Source organism: Canis aureus, chromosome 14 (assembly GCF_053574225.1).
Source record: "Canis aureus isolate CA01 chromosome 14, VMU_Caureus_v.1.0, whole genome shotgun sequence".
Taxonomy (NCBI): domain Eukaryota; kingdom Metazoa; phylum Chordata; class Mammalia; order Carnivora; family Canidae; genus Canis; species Canis aureus.
Window position 1 is genome coordinate 52,953,629 of NC_135624.1, and position 15,971 is coordinate 52,969,599.

Here is a 15,971-nt window from a genome sequence, read left to right on the forward strand (position 1 = left end):
ATTCAGTGGCATGAACTTGAAAGTCCATTTGACAAAAATAAAATATGAAAGCTAGCACTGATTTTCTCTCTTCAGGTATTATTGTTGCCCACTAAATTCTGAGTACATTTCCATTTCCTCCCATATAGCAAGTCCATTTCCAAGGCAGGCTTTTGGTTATTCTTGATATGTTCTTGCTTAGTGAATAATATTTAAAAACATCCATAAGGAAACTTCTGGGCAAGGGTGCCTGGGTGGCTCAGTTGGTTAAGTGTCTGCCTTTGGCTCAGGTCATGATCCCAAGGTTGTGGGATCAAGTCCCACATTAGGCTGCCTGCTTAGTAGGGAGTCTGCTTCTCCCCCTGTTCTTCCCCCCTGCGTGTGATCTCTTTCTCTCACTCTCTCTTTCTCAAGTAAATAAACAAAATCTTAAAAAAAAGAAGGAAACTACTGGGGAAGATGGTGGAGTACGAGGACCCTAAACTCAGCTCATCCCACCGATACAACTAGGTAACACTCACATCAGTATAAATAATCCAGAAAATTACCCAGAGACTGGAAGAACAAACTCCATAATTAAATGTAGAGAAGAGACCATATTGAATAGTGTAGGAAAGGTGGAGAAATGATGGAGAGCTAAATGGACCTATGGTACGGTCCATGGGAGGTGAGGAGCTAGCTATAGGCACAGAGAGGGGAGACAAAGAAGACAAATCCCCATAATAATTGACTTTGAAAACCAGAGAGGATGAATTTTGTGAGTTCTTACAACCAGAGGGTATTAAACCTGGAATGATAAAAATTAGCAGGCTGGGCTCTGGGAGAGCAGGGAGGGCAATAGACAACCAAGTCCCTGCCCTTGAAGAGATAGCATGAAAAACAGCCCACAGAGATACAGCATAGAAGCAGCAGTTTGAAAAACTCTTGAGGCATATGGGTGGGAGAGTTAGTTGCTAATCTCAATTTGCTGAGGGCTTTCTCCAGGAACAAAAGATCTGGCCATTTTCCTCCCCTGTCCCCCAGCATAAACACATGGCTATCTGTGGAAACCAGTACAGTTCCATTTACTACCTTATACTTCCGTATACTGCACCCCACCTTCTCCAGCTAGGACCACCTCAGTTTGGTGATGCAAGTTCCCTTCCCCTGAAGACCAGCACAAACCTTGCCAATATCACACCTCCAACTGTGTCCATAGTGGAGCCTAGGTCCCAGCACTGGCAGTGGCTGATCACCTCCCACAGAGGATTCAAGACCTTGTTAAAAGTCTTGCCCATGTGAGCTTTGTGGAGTGGCCCTGGTTGGCCTGGGCTTGGTGGTGGCTGCACATGTCTTGTGGAAGAGGAATGACTCCACCTTGTGAAACATGTGTGCCCTGCCCACTGCTTTCAAGAGCAAGATGCTGGCTGACTTTCCTAACACACAGAAACAGACACAGAGACTTAGACAAAATAAGCAAACAGAGGAATATATCACAAATGAAAGAATAGAACAAAATCACAGCAAGAGACCTAAGCAAAATAGAGAGAAGTAATATACCTAATAGAGAATTTAAAGTAATGATCATAAAGATACTCATTGGACTTGCAAAAAAGAATGGAGGACATCACTGACACCCTTAAAAAAGATAAAAAAAAAGAACCTATCAGAGATGAAAAACGCAATAATTGAAATTCAAAATATTCTAGATAGAATAAAGAGCAGGTTAGAAGAAGCAGAAGAATGAATCAGCAGCCCAGAGGATAGAGTAATGGAAAGTAACCAAGCTGAGTAGGTGGGGGAAAAACAATTATGCTAAGTGAGAATATACTTAGGGAACTCAATGACTCCATCAAATGTAATAATGTTTGCATTATAGGAATCTCAGAAGAAGAAGAAAGAATAAAGGGGGTAGAATTTTATTTGAAGAAATAAAGGCTGAAAACTTCCCAAGTTTGGGAAGCAAGCGTAAATTCAGATCAAGGAGGCACAGAGATCCCCAACAAATCAACCCCAGGAGGTCCACAAGACACTCAGTATTAAAATGGTGAAAAGCAATAATAAAGAATGAATTCTAAAAGAACCAGGATAAAAGAAAACAGTTACATACAAGGAAAACCCCATAAGCCTATCAGCAGATTTTTCAACAGAAACTTTGCAGGCCAGAAGAAGGTAGCAAGCTATATTCAAAGTGCCAAAAGAGAAAGAGCTGTAGTCCAGGTTACTCTCTCCAGCAAGTGATCATTCAGAATAGGAGGAGAGATAGAGTTTTCAGACAAACAAAAGTTGAAGGAGTTCACGACCATTCAACCAGCCCTACAAAAAATGTTAATGGGGAATCGGTGAGTGGAAAGGAAAGACCATAGTAAAAGTAAGAAAAGTAGAAAGCTCAAAAGCAGTAATAAGAATATCAGTAAATCTCACTCAAAGGACTCACTAAGCAAAAGGAAATAAAGTTTGACCCCATATAACTTAACAAGGGGAAGAGAGGAGTCAAGCATGAACTCAAACTTAAGCAACCATCAACTTAAGATACACTGCTGTATGCAGAAGATGTCACATACAAGCCTAATAGTAACCACAAATAAAAAACCAGTAATAAATTTGCAAAAGAGAAAGAGAAAGGAATCCAAGTATATCACTAAAGAAAGCCAACTTAAGTAAGGTGAGAGAAGACAGCAAGGGAAGAAAGGAACAAAGAATTGCAGACACACACACAAAACAAATAACAAAATGGCAAGAAATACATACCTATCCATAATTACTTTGAATGTAAATGGACTAAATTCTCCCATCAAAAGACAGAAGGTGATGGAATAAAAAAAAAAAAAAAAAAGAGATCCATCTATATGCTGCCTACACAAGACTCACCTCAGACCTAAAGACACAAGCAGATTGAAAGTGACAGGATGGAGAAATATTTGTCATGCAAATGGTTTTGAAAAGAAAACCAGGGTAGCAGTACTTCTATCAGGCAAAGTCAATGTGATCCCGGAGTCCCAGGATCAAGTCCCACATGGGACTCAAAATCTAGAGAGAACACAAATACATGGAAGTTAAATAACATGCTACTAAAGAATGAATTTGTCCATTAAGAAATCAAAGAGGAAATAAAAAAAATATGGAAACAAATAAAAATGAAAACACAATGATCCAACAATCTTTTCCATGCAGCACAATAAGTACTAGGAGGAAAGTTTATAGCAATACAGGTCTACTACCTCAAGAAGCAAGAAAAATCTTGAATAAACAACCAAACCTTATACCTGAAAGAGCTAGAAAAAGTAGAACAAAAAAACTGAAATCCAGCAGAAAGAAAGAAATTTTAAAGATTAGAGCAGAAACAAATGATAAAACCAAACCAAACCAAACCAAACAAAAAAAAAAAACCCAAAAACAAACAAACAAACAAACAAAGGAACAGATCAGTGAAACCAAGAGCTGGTTCTTGAAAGAGATCAGCAAAATTGTTAATCCTCTAGCCAGACTCATTAAAAGAGAGAGAGAGAGAGAGAGAGGATTCAAATAAAATCAGAAATAAAAGAGGAGAAATAACAATCAACAACAGAGAAATACAAAGGATACAAAGAATTTCAAAAGAATATTATGAAAAGGTATAGACCAACCAACTGGACAACCTACAAGAAATGGATAACTTTCTAGAAACATATAACTTAGCAGAGCTGAAGCAGGAACAAAATGAACATTTGAACAGACTGATTACTAACAATGAAATCAAATCATTGATTTGATCACATCCCAAAACTCTGAGCAAACAAAAGTCCAGGACCACATAGCTTCACAGGTGAGTTCTACCAAATATTTTAAAAAATAGTTAATACCTATTCTTCTCAGACTTTTATAAAGAATAGAAGAGGAAGAAGGCTACCTTCCAGTTTTTTTGAGAGACTAGCATTATCCTGACTTCAAAACCAGAGAAAGACACATAGACAACAGAGAACTACAGGGCAATATCTCTAATGAACATAGATGCCAAAGCCTTCAATAAAATATTAGCAAAATGAATCCAACAATACATTAAAAAATTCACCTAGATTGGGTAGAATTTATTCCTGGGATGCAAGGGTGGTTCAATATTTCAATTAGCACAGCAGGCCCCTACCCCTGAAGACCAGCTAGAAGGACAGGGGAAAAGCAAGTTATTGACCAAGGAACACTGGAAAGTTCCAGGGGAAGTCGAGGGATTTACAGTATATAGAATCAGAGGATACTGCCCCCCCCTTTTTTGTTTTCTGTTTGCTTCCCCCCCTTTTTTTCCTCTTCTTTTTTTATTCCTTTTTCTTTTCTTTTTTCTCTTCTCCCTTTTTCTCCTTTTCCCAGTACAACTTGTTTTTGGCCATCTGCACTGAGCAAAATGACTAGAAGGAAAAACTCACCTCAAAAGAAAGAATCAGAAACAGTCCTCTCTCCCACAGAGTTACAAAATTTGGATTACAATTCAATGTCAGAAAGCCAATTCAGAAGCACTATTATAAAGCTACTGGTGGCTCTAGAAAAAAGCATAAAGGACTCAAGAGACTTCATGACTGCAGAATTTAGATCTAATCAGGCAGAATTATTTCTTTTTATTGTCTGACTGCTGAGGCTAGGCCTTCCAGTACTATTTTGAACAATAGTGGTGAGAGTGGACATCCCTGTTGTGTTCCTGACCTTGGGGGAAAGGCTCTCAGTTTTCCCCTGTTGGGGGTAATAGTTGCTATGGGTCTTTCGTATATGGCTTTTATATTAAGGTATGTCCCCTCTTTCCTTATACATCAGAGGGGTTTTTATCAAGAAAGTGCTGTATTTTGTCAAATGCTTTTTTTTTTTTTGCATCTGTTGAGAGGATCATATGGTTCTTGTCCTTTCTTTTATTAATGTGGTGCATCACATTGATTGATTTGTGGATATTGAACCATCCCTGCAGCCCAGGAATAAATCCCACTTGTTGGTAGTGAATAATCCTTTTGATGTACTTACTGTTGGATCCTATTAGCTAGTATCTTGGTGAAAATTTTTGCATCCATGTTCATCAGGGATATTGATGTATAAACTCAGGAAATAACAGATGTTGGCAAGGATGTGGAGAAAAGGGAATCCTCTTACAGTGTTGCTGGGAATGCAAACTGATGCAGCCACTCTGGAAAACAGTATAGAAGTTCCTCAAAAAGTTAAAAATAGAACTACCCTATATACCAGTAATTGCACTGCTAGGTATTTATCCAAAGGATTCAAACAGTGATTCCATTTACTTCCAGTATGTTACTTCAATCTAATTAATTATGCTACAAAAATGATTCAAAGTGAAGAGCTATTAAGAAATCTCTTCATAAGCTGAATTAGTGAGACAGTGAGATAAGACAAGATGTATTTTTTATTAAATGAAAGATAATCTAGACAAGACACCCCATGATTTCATAGAATCAGAGTTCTAGTTGATATTTAATTTCCTGACTTTCCAAAAGCTCACTTGGCCTTGTAACCTTGTCACTCCTCTCATTAAATACTTCCAGTGGTTCCTCATTGCCTGGAATAGGTTCAATATCCCATTGGTAATCTGACCCCTTTCTGCATGTACGTATCATCATTATACCCCGCTTGCACTAGGCATCCTGACCTCAAAGAAAATACAGTATTTTCTAAGCTTAACATTCTTCTTTTGCTTTCAGTCATGTTTCCCCCTGCACCTTAGAACCCCTTTTGCTCTGTTTTCTCAACTGAAATCCTACTTTAAGACTCAACTTAGGGAATCCCTGGTGGCTCAGCAGTTTAGCACCGCCTTCGGCCCAGGGGGTGACCCCAGGGTTCCAAGATAGAGTCCCACATCAGGCTCCCTGCAGGGGATGCCTATGTCTCTGCCTCTCTGTGTCTCTCATGAATAAATAAAATATATATTTTTAAAAGACCCAACTTAAGTCATCACAGAAAATAAGATCCACTTACCTACTTGGAATGAATTCTTTCCTTTCATTCACTCTTAGCATACTGGTTTTCTATTCTAGCTATACATTAGAATCACTGGAGTTTAAGAAAATACTGATGTCTGAGTTTCATTTCCATACCTCTATATAATGCATCAAATTCTTACTTTAAATATTCACAATGACTAGCAATAACCTTTTGCTCTTTACCCAGCTCTTTCTCTCTTTTTTTTGTGTATTTTTTTATTGGAGTTCAATTTGCCAACATATATAATAACACCCAGTGCTCATCCCATCAAGTGCCCCCTCAGTGCCCGTCACCTCAGTTACCCCATCCCCCTGCCCACCTCCCTTTCCACAGTACCCCTTGTTCATTTCCCAGAGTTAGGTGTTTCTCATGTTGTCACCCTCTGATATTCCCCACTCATTTTATCTCCTTTCCCCTTTAATCCCTTTCAGTATTTTTTCTATTCCCCAAATGAATGAGACCATATAATGTTTGGCCTTCACCGACTGACTTACTTCACTCAGCATAATACCCTCCAGTTCCATCCACATCTAAACAAATGGTGGGTATTTGTTGTTTCTAATGGCTGAGGAATATTCCATAGTATATATAGACCACATCTTCTTTATGCATTCATCTTTCCATGGACACCGAGGCTCCTTCCACAGTTTGGCTATTGCGGACATTGCTGCTATAAACATTGGGGTGCAGGTGTTCTGGTGTTTCACTGCATCTGTATCTTTGGGGTAAATCCCTAGCAGTTCAATTGCTGGGTCGTAGGGCAGGTCTATTTTTAACTCTTTGAGGAACCTCCACACAGTATTCCAGAGTGGCTGCACCAGTTCACATTCCCACCAACAGTGTAAGAGGGTTCCCCTTTCTCCATATCCTCTCCAACATTTATTGTTTCCTGTCTTGTGAATTTTCCCCATTCTCACTGGTGTGAGGTGGTATCTCATTGTGGTTTTGATTTGTATTTCCCTGATGGCCAGTGATGTGGAGCATTTTCTCATGTGCTTGTAGGCCGTGTCTGTCTTCTTTGGTGAAATGTCTGTTCATATCTTTTGCCCATTTCATGATTAGATTGTTTGTTTCTTTGCTATTGAGTTTAATAAGTTCTTTATAGAGCTTGGATACTAGCCCTTTATCTGATACGTCATTTGCAAATATCTTCTCCCATTCTGTAGGTTGTCTTTTAGTTTTGTTGACTGTTTCTTTTGCTGTGCAGAAGCTTTTTATCTTGATTCAGTCCCAATAATTCATTTTTGCTTTTGTTTCTCTTGCCTTTATGGATGTATCTTGCAAGAAGTTGCTGTGGCCAAGTTCAAAAAGGGTGTTGCCTGTGTTCTCCTCTAGGATTTTGATGGATTCTTGTCTCACATTTAGATCTCTCATCCACTTTGAGTTTATCTTTGTGTATGGTCTAAGAGAATGGTCTAGTTTCATTCTTTTGCATGTGGCTGTCCAATTTTCCCAGCACCATTTATTGAAGAGACTGTCCTTTTTCTGGTGCATAGTCTTTCCTGCTTTGTAGAATATTAGTTGGCCATAGAGTTGAGGGCCCATTTCTGGATTCTCTATTCTGTTCCATTGATCAATGTGTCTGTTTTTGTGCCAGTACCACACTGTCTTGATGACCACAGCTTTGTAGTACAACCTGAAATCTGGTATTGTGATGCCCCCAGATCTGGTTTTCTTTTTCAATATTCCTCTGGCTATTCAGAGTCTTTTCTGATTCCACACAAATCTTAAGATTATTTGCTTCAACTCTCTGAAGAAAGTCCGTGGTATTTTGATAAGGATTGCATTAAATGTGTAAATTGCCCTGGGTAGCATAGACATTTTCACAATATTAACTATTCCAATCCATGACATGGAATATTTTTCCATCTCTTTGTGTCTTCCTCAATTTTTCTCAGAAGTGTTCTGTAGTTTTTAGGGTATAGATCCTTTACCTCTTTGGTTAGGTTTATTCCTAGGTATCTTATGCTTTTGGGTACAATTGTAAATGGGATTGACTCCTTAATTTCTCTTTCTTCAGTCTCATTGTTAGTATATAAAAATGCCACTGATTTCTGGGCATTGATTTTGTATCCTGCCACACTGCCGCATTACTGTATGAGTTCTAGCAAGCTTGAGGTGAAGTCTTTTGGGTTTTCTATGTACAGTATCATGTCATCTGCAAAGAGGGAGAGTTTGGCTTCTCCTTTGCCAATTTGAATGCCTTTTATTTCTTGTTGTTGTCTGATTGCTGAGGCTAGGACTTCTAATACTATGTTGAATAGCAGTGGTGAGAGTGGACATCCCTGTCTTGTTCCTGATCTTAGGGGAAAGGCCCCCAGTGTTTCCCCATTGAGAATGATATTTGTTGTGGGCTTTTTGTAGATGGCTTTTAAGATGCTGAGGAATGTCCCCTCTATCCCGACACTCTGGAGAGTTTTGATCAGGAATGGATGCTGTATTTCATCAAATGCTTTCTCTGCACCTATTAAGAGGATCATATAGTTCTTATTTTTTCTCTTGTTGATATGATCTATCACTTTGATTGCCTTATGAGTGTTGAACCAGCCTTGCATCCTTGGGATAAATCCCACTTGGTCATGGTGAATAATCTTAATATACTGTTGGATCCTATTGGCTAGTATCTTGTTGAGAATTTTTGCATCTGTGTTCATCAGGGATATTGGTCTATAATTCTCCTTTTTGGTGGGGTCTTTGTCTGGTTTTGGAATTAAGGTGATGCTGGCCTCAGAATGACTTTGGAAGCATTCCATCCCTTTCTATCTTTCAGAACAGCTTTAGTAGAATAGGTATTGTTTCTTCTTTAAACATTTGATAGAATTCCCCTGGGAAGCCATCTGGCCCTGGACTTTTGTGTCTTGGGAGGTATTGGATGACTGCTTCAATATCCTCCCTGGTCATCGGCCTGTTAAGGTTTTCTGTTTCTTCCTGTTCCAGTTTTGGTAGTTTGTTGTTTTCTAGAAATGTGTCCATTTCTTCTAGATTGCTTAATTTATTGGCGTACAACTGCTCGTAATATGTTTTTAAAATTGTTTGTATTTCCTTGGTATTGGTGGTGATCACTCCTTTTTCATTCATGATTTTATTAATTTGAGTCTTTTTTCTTTTTAATAAGGCTGGCTAATGCTTTATCTATCTTATTGATTCTTTCAAAGAACTCCTGGTTTTGTTGACCTGTTCTACAGTTCTTCTGGTCTCTATTTCTTTGAGTTCTGCTCAAATCTTTATTAACTCTCTTCTTCTCCTGGGTATAGGTTTTATTTGCTGTTTTTTCTCCTGTTCCTTTAGGTGCAAGGTTAGCTTGTGTATTTGAGTTTTTTTCCAATTTTTTGAGGGATGCTAGTATTGCAATGTATTTCTCTCTTAGGACTGCTTTTGCTGTATCCCAAAGAATTTGAATGGTTGCATCTACTTTCTCATTAGTTTCCATGAATCTTTTTAATTCTTCTCTAATTTCCTGGCTGACCCTTTCATCTTTTAGCAGGATGGTCTTTAACCTCCACGTGTTTGAATTTCTTCCAAATTTCTTCTTGTGATTGAGGTCAAGTTTCAAAGTATTATGGTCTGAAAATATGCAGGGGACAATCCCAATCTTTTGGTATTGGTTAAGACCTGATTTGTGATCCAGTATGTGGTCTATTCTGGAGAAAGTTCTACGTGCACTTGAGAAGAATGTGTACTCAGTTGCGTTTGGATGTAAAGTTCTGTAAATATCTGTGAAATCCATCTGGTCCAGTGTATCATTTAAAGCTCTTGTTTCTTTGGAGATGTTGTGCTTAGAAGATCTGTCATTTGCAGAAAGTGCCATGTTGAAGTCTCCCAGTATAAGTGTATTATTATCTAAGTATGTCTTTACTTTGGTTATTGATTGATTTATATACTTGGCAGCTCCCACTTTAGGGGCATAAATATTCATGATTGTTAGGTCCTCTTGTTGGATAGATCCTTTAAGTATGATATCGTGTCCCTCTTCATCTCTCACTATAGTCTTCGGGGTAAATTTTAGTTTATCTGATATGAGGATGGCTACCCCTGCTTTCTTTTGAGGACCATTTGAATGGTAGAGGGTTCTCCAACCTTTCATTTTCAGGCTGTAGGTGTCCTTAGGTCTCAAATGAGTCTCTTGTAGACAGCAAATAGATGGGTGCTGCTTTTTTATCCAGTCTGAAACCCTGCGCCTTTTGATGGGGTCATTAAGCCCGTTCACGTTCAGAGTTACTAGATTGTTTTTTGGACTTCCTCTTTCTTTTACAGAATTCCCCTTAATATTTCTTGCAGAGCTGGTTTGGTGGTCACATATTTCAGTTTCTGCCTATCTTGGAAGCTCTTGATTGCTCCTTCTATTCTGAATGAGAGCCTTGCTGGATAGAGTATTCTTGGCTGCAGGTTCTTCTCATTTAGGACCCTGAATATATCCTGCCAGCCCTTTCTAGCCTGCCAGTTTTCTGTAGAGAGGTCTGCTGTTAATGTAATATTTCTCCCATATAAGTTAGGGATCTCTTGTCTCTTGCTGCTTTAAGGATCTTCTCTTTATCTTTGGAATTTGCAAGTTTCACTATTAAATGTCGAGTTGTTGAATGGTTTTTATTAGTTTTGTGGGGGAGGGGGGGAATCTCTCTATCTCCTGGGTCTAAATGCCTGTTTCCTTCCCCAAGTTAGGGAAGTTCTCAGCTATGATTTGTTCAAATATGCTTTCTGGCCCTCTGTCCTTCTCAGCGCCCTCTGGAACCCCAATTAAAAGTAGATTTTTCCTTCTGAGGCTGTCATTTATTTCCCTTAACCTTTCCTCATGGTATTTTTTTTTTTTCAGAGTACAACAGCATTTAATGGTCAGAAACAGTTGTACAGTAGTACATCCAGCCACAGGAGCTGTGCTGGAGGACAGGACCCAGTCCTTCCCCTCCCCAGGCAAAGCAGTACTGGACAGGAGCTGCCCTGTGGCTGGGCCCACGTCCCCAGGGCCTGAGGGGAGACCACCATCTAAAGTCCCCCAGCTACCACTCTGTATTTGTCGGAGGAGGGGTGTAAACCCCACATGCAAGAAGAACCCCTTGACCCCAGTGTCAAATGGGATGGGGGTGCGAGAGTTATAGTGAAGGGGGAGCCCTATGTAAGCTGTTAACAGAGTTCAAAGGGGCAGGAATTACCCCTGTTCTCCATCTCCTAAAGGTGCTCACTTTCCCAGCTGCTTCATCCGCTCATTGATGTTGGCAAAATTCCCCTCAATTGTGGACAGGTTCTCACGCATGGTTGTCTGCACCTGGGTCAGGAGGGCGGTGTTGTCCTTGAGGGAGCTAGCAATCATCTGCTGTGTGGTATCCAAGTGTGTCAGGAGCTGACCGAACTGCGTGGCTTGCTCATGCAGCTGCTTGATGGTGACAAGTCTCTGCACCAGCTCAGGCAGGGTGGAGGCGATGGGGCTCCAGCGCTGTATGGTTTCATAGAGCTGGTGCACCCTGCTTTGTGTATCTGCATCCTCTACAGAAGCTTTATGCTTGGCAATCTCGTTCACCTTGCCCAGGACACTCTGTAGTCGAGCCTCCACTTGGTCCAGAACTGTGAGGTCCAGGGTGTTCACCTTTGCTTGCAACAGTTCTACGGTCTCCATAAGACAGGCTCCCTGTAGACCTGCTGAAAGGGGATTCTGAGCGTCCTGATCACGGCGTACAGTGGCTTCCAGCTCTGTCAGGCACTTCTCAAGTTCTGCAACTTTGGCAGCTTGAGGGAACTTGTCCTGTTCAGGCCGAGAATGTAGTTCGTAAGTGACAAGGTTACTTACTATCTACGGGAGTCCCACCAGTGGTCTTTCCCCCTGAACCAGTTCCCTTGCTGTTTTTTGTTGCTTCCAGCTGCAGCAGCAGGTGCTTAGCCAGAGCTCCATCAGGGTCAGTAAGGTTGATAGCTGCATCTGGTCCCAGCAGCTTCTCCAGGTGGGAAGAAACCAGCTGCTGCTTCAGGGCCGCCAGCTGCTTAGCCAAAACCACTGGGGTCAGCTTCTCTTCAGTGGCTGACTCCTTCACCGTTGTCTTGATTTTCTCAACTTCAGTTGTCAGCTCTTGGACCTCATGCAGTAGTTGCTGGTACTTTTGCTGGGGTGTCTCCTTCACTCCTAGACCCTCTCCAAGCATCTCATATTCTCCAGATTCATATCCTGTTCTCTTGGTTTTTCCAATACGATCTGAGAAATCAAGTCCCTCATGGTCTTTTAATTGTTTTTCTCTTTTTTCCTCAGCTTCCTTCCTTGCCATCAACTTGTCTTCTACGTCACTCACTCTTTCTTCTACCTCATTAACCCTCATCGTTAGGACCTCCAATTTGGATTGCATCTCATTTAATTGATTTTTAATTTCGGCCCGATTAGTTCTAAATTCTCCAGTCATGAAGTCTCTTGAATCCTATGCTTTTTTCCAGAGCCACCAGTAGCTTTATAATTGTGCTTCTCAATTGGTTTTCTGACATCGAATTTTAACCCAAATTCTGTAACTTTGTGACAGAGAGTGTGTTTTTTGATTCTTTCTTTTGTGGTGAGTTCTTTCTAGTCATTTTGCTCAGTGCAGAGTGACTAAAAACAAGTTGTACTGAAAAAGGGAAGAAAAAAAAAAAGAAAAAAACCAGGGAGGGGTATCCTCTGGTTCTATATAGTGTAAATCCCTCAACTTCCCCTGGAGCTTTCCAGCGCTGCTCAGTCAAGAACTTGCTCTTCCCCTGTCCTTCCAGCTGGTCTTCTGGGGGAGGAGCCTTTTGTGCTGATTCTCAGGTGTATGCACCTGGGGGTGCTGCCCCACCCCCTGCCAGGTGTATGGTGCAGTGGGAGCTGTTTATCCTGTGAGGCCCCTGTTCCCTGCAGACCCACTCCATCCCAGCCACAGGGTGACACCAGGAGGGACAACACTGGCTGCGGCCAGGTCCCCAGCCCTGGAGTTAGCTCCTGCAGTAACCACTGCAGTCTCCCAGTCCGCACTGGTCCTGGGTTCTCCTGGGTCAGGGGGTGCTGACCTGCACAGCTGGGGGTGCCCGTGGGCAGGAGAGTCCTAGCTGTCCTGGACCCTCTCCGCCTCCACCTGTCCCCGGGGGGGGGGCACAGAATCCTGGCCTGTGTCCCCCGGCTCCCTGGGATCCAGGGCCTGTGCCCCTGGAATCGCGCTCCTGGGGCCGTGACTCCCGAAGGCAGCAGGTGCAGCCCCTTCCACCAGGAGCCCCCGCCTGACTACCGGCTTCTCCCCGAAGCCCCGCTGGGTGCTCCAGCCCTTTACCAAGCTTGGCCTGCGGGGTGCGGTGCGCTCTCCCCCAGGGACCCCTCCTCTGTTAGTGACCCCGGGAGACTGGAGGCCCCACGGCCCCTCCTGTGGTCCTGCCCGAGGTCCCTGCTGAGCGCTTCTCCGTCTGAGAAGAATCTGGGGAGGATTTTTAAAGTTCCTGCTTCTCTGGGAGTGGACTTTACTGTCCCAGGAGGCTTTGGCTTCCAGGCCTTAGCCTGGCTCCTCACGGGGCCCCCTCCCCCACTGAATTCTTTTTTATTTTATTTTTTTTCCATCTTCCTACCTTGATAGCAGCACAAACTCTTCTCATTGTAGAATTCCAGCTGTTCTCTCTGTAAATCTCAGGTCGAATGTGTAGGTTTTCAGGATGATTTGAAAGTTATCTAGGTAAGTTGGTGGGGACAGGTGACTTGGGGACCCTACTCCTCCACCATCTTGCCCTGCCCCCCTCACCCAGCTCTTTCCAAACATATATGGCTAATATCTCCATTCAAGGGCACCATGAGGGCATCTATTGATATATCAAAGTGAGCTTAGATGTGAGTGCATGGGAGTAGCATACTCCCTTGGATATGGTGGTAGTAAGAGACATCTTCAATGCAGTTGCCCTTACCTATCATTGCTGTGCCAACCAGGTGGCTTGTGTCATGGTTCTAGTCAATGGGATTGGTGGAAAAGATGAGAATTTATGATAAATATACATAATGTACGTGGAAAATTGAGCTGGAGCAGTCCTGCTGTAAAGCCTATGCACATTAGTGTGAAAGGTCTTACTACAGTGGGTTTGTAGTTCATTGTCTGTAATTTACTGAGTCTATAATTATTTTGAGTTTGATAACACTTTTACATTGCAACACATCCTTTCATGTTTTCTTGTTTGAGTATAGTGAACCCACCATTCTATCAGATATCCTTAGTTGATTCATTATCCATGGATCCTGATGACTAATTCATGACATATACTTTATCCTTAAACTTTTATTACTCACTCCCCACTCCTCATTCTTGGCTGATAACCTTGGTTTTGACTTCCCTGAAAAAGTATCAAGATATCCTCATTCATTCACCAAGCAATTTATCAATCCACTGAATATCTGTTATAGACTCTGTTTCCCTTCCTGTGGTACAGTCTTAGCTAAGGCCACACTTACCACTCATGTAGTTGCTTCTGCCATTGTTCTTCTTTCACCTTCATTATGATCCTCTCAACTGGGTTATCTGCCATCCAAAAAAAAAATTCTTTTTTGATCGTTCATTTTCTTTATTAACCTTTTGTGGCAGCCTTGAGAATGTGTCTGCAGGTGTCCTACTAAAGGGTATGTCCTTGACTGAGGGCCCCAGCTGCTGAGCTTTGGAACCTATCTTTGCACTGAGGCGATGCTTTTTGAAGACTACTCCCCACCAGTGACCAAGTTTGGCAGGGATACTAATAGAGATCCCTTCTTGGTAGACAGGACTCCCTTGTTAGCCCATTCTGGCTTAAGAACTGATGGCTTTTTTGAACTTTCTGTGGACTGCATGTCAGTCTAAGATGCTTCCACTTGATACCTTTTTTTCCTTCATTGGACATCAGACTTGTATTGTTTGAATGCTTTTCCTGTCTCCTTTAGTTCCTTCTCTATCTCTTTTCATGCTGGCATCCCCCTTAGAAAAATATTTACATGGTTAAGTCAGGCTTGGAGTGTGTTTTGTGAAGGACCTAGACAAACACACCTCCCTAATTTCTCTGCTTTCTTACATAGCAAAGTTCCTCTTAGGAGTTATCTGCTTATGTTCTACAGCTGGTTCTCTCTTGAACCCTCTCCAGTCAAGCTTTTATCTTTATCACTCCAACAAAACTGCTCTTATCTGGTTACCCATAACCTTCATGTTGCTAAACCCTGTAGTCAGTTTTGACTCATCATTTTTTTATATATACCAGCAACTACTGGTACTCCTTTTTGAAGCACTTTTTCCAATTGTTTATTAGAATACTACTTTTCCTTCCCCTTCCTTCTACCAAATTTACTTTTATTTCATTCCAAAGTTCCTTTGCTGATTTCACATTTCTGCCCGTAAGTGCTTCACAGAAGTTTTTCCTGATGCCTGGAATTCTCATCCCAGATTTTCCCATGGCTTATTTCCTCACTTCATTTACTTCTTTGTCTCGTCCAGATTACCTCTTTAGCAAGGCTTTTCCTGACTATTGTATTAAAAATTGGAGCCATTTTTATTTTTTCTCTTTACCCTTTTTTTTTCTTTTAAGCATGCTTATATCCAACATTATATTATATATCTGTTTTTACAACTGTCTGTCTGCCACTAGCGTGTTGGCTCTGTGGGAATGGGGACTTTGTCTTTTTCATTATTGTTTCCGCAGTAACCAGAATAATGCCTGGTACACAGTAAGCATTCAGTATTTACTGAGTGAATTAATTCTGGAATATGAAGCATACATGCCAGGGGGATAGAGAAAGGAGAGAAGGGAAATAGAATATATCATTTATTAGGGTATGTCTCCAGATAGCTGTCTTTTTCTCTTTTGTATTATCAAGAGACTACTCACCACAAACAGAAGAAAGTTCTACTTTTTCTTTTTCTTTTTTTTTTTAAGTTCTACTTTTTCAAATACCAACCATACAGTGGTTACAACATGTTTAAAGGCTCAATTTCTCCCAATTCTTCATTAAACAGCCTTGTGTATCACTAGTCTCCTGGTTGCAAAAGTAGGTCAGGGAATTTACCTTGAATAATATGTAGTAGAGGCTGGGTATTCAGTGTACTTGGCAATTCTTGCTCTTGGGTCTTGGTGGGTTGCCACTGGTC

General features: G+C 41.3%; 1 pseudogene; it reads right to left on the bottom strand.

Moving 5' to 3' along the window:
• Positions 1-10,702: 10,702 nt before the first annotated feature.
• LOC144283697 (dynactin subunit 2 pseudogene) lies at positions 10,703-12,098 on the bottom strand (annotated as a pseudogene).
• Between the last annotated feature and the right edge of the window lie 3,873 nt (positions 12,099-15,971).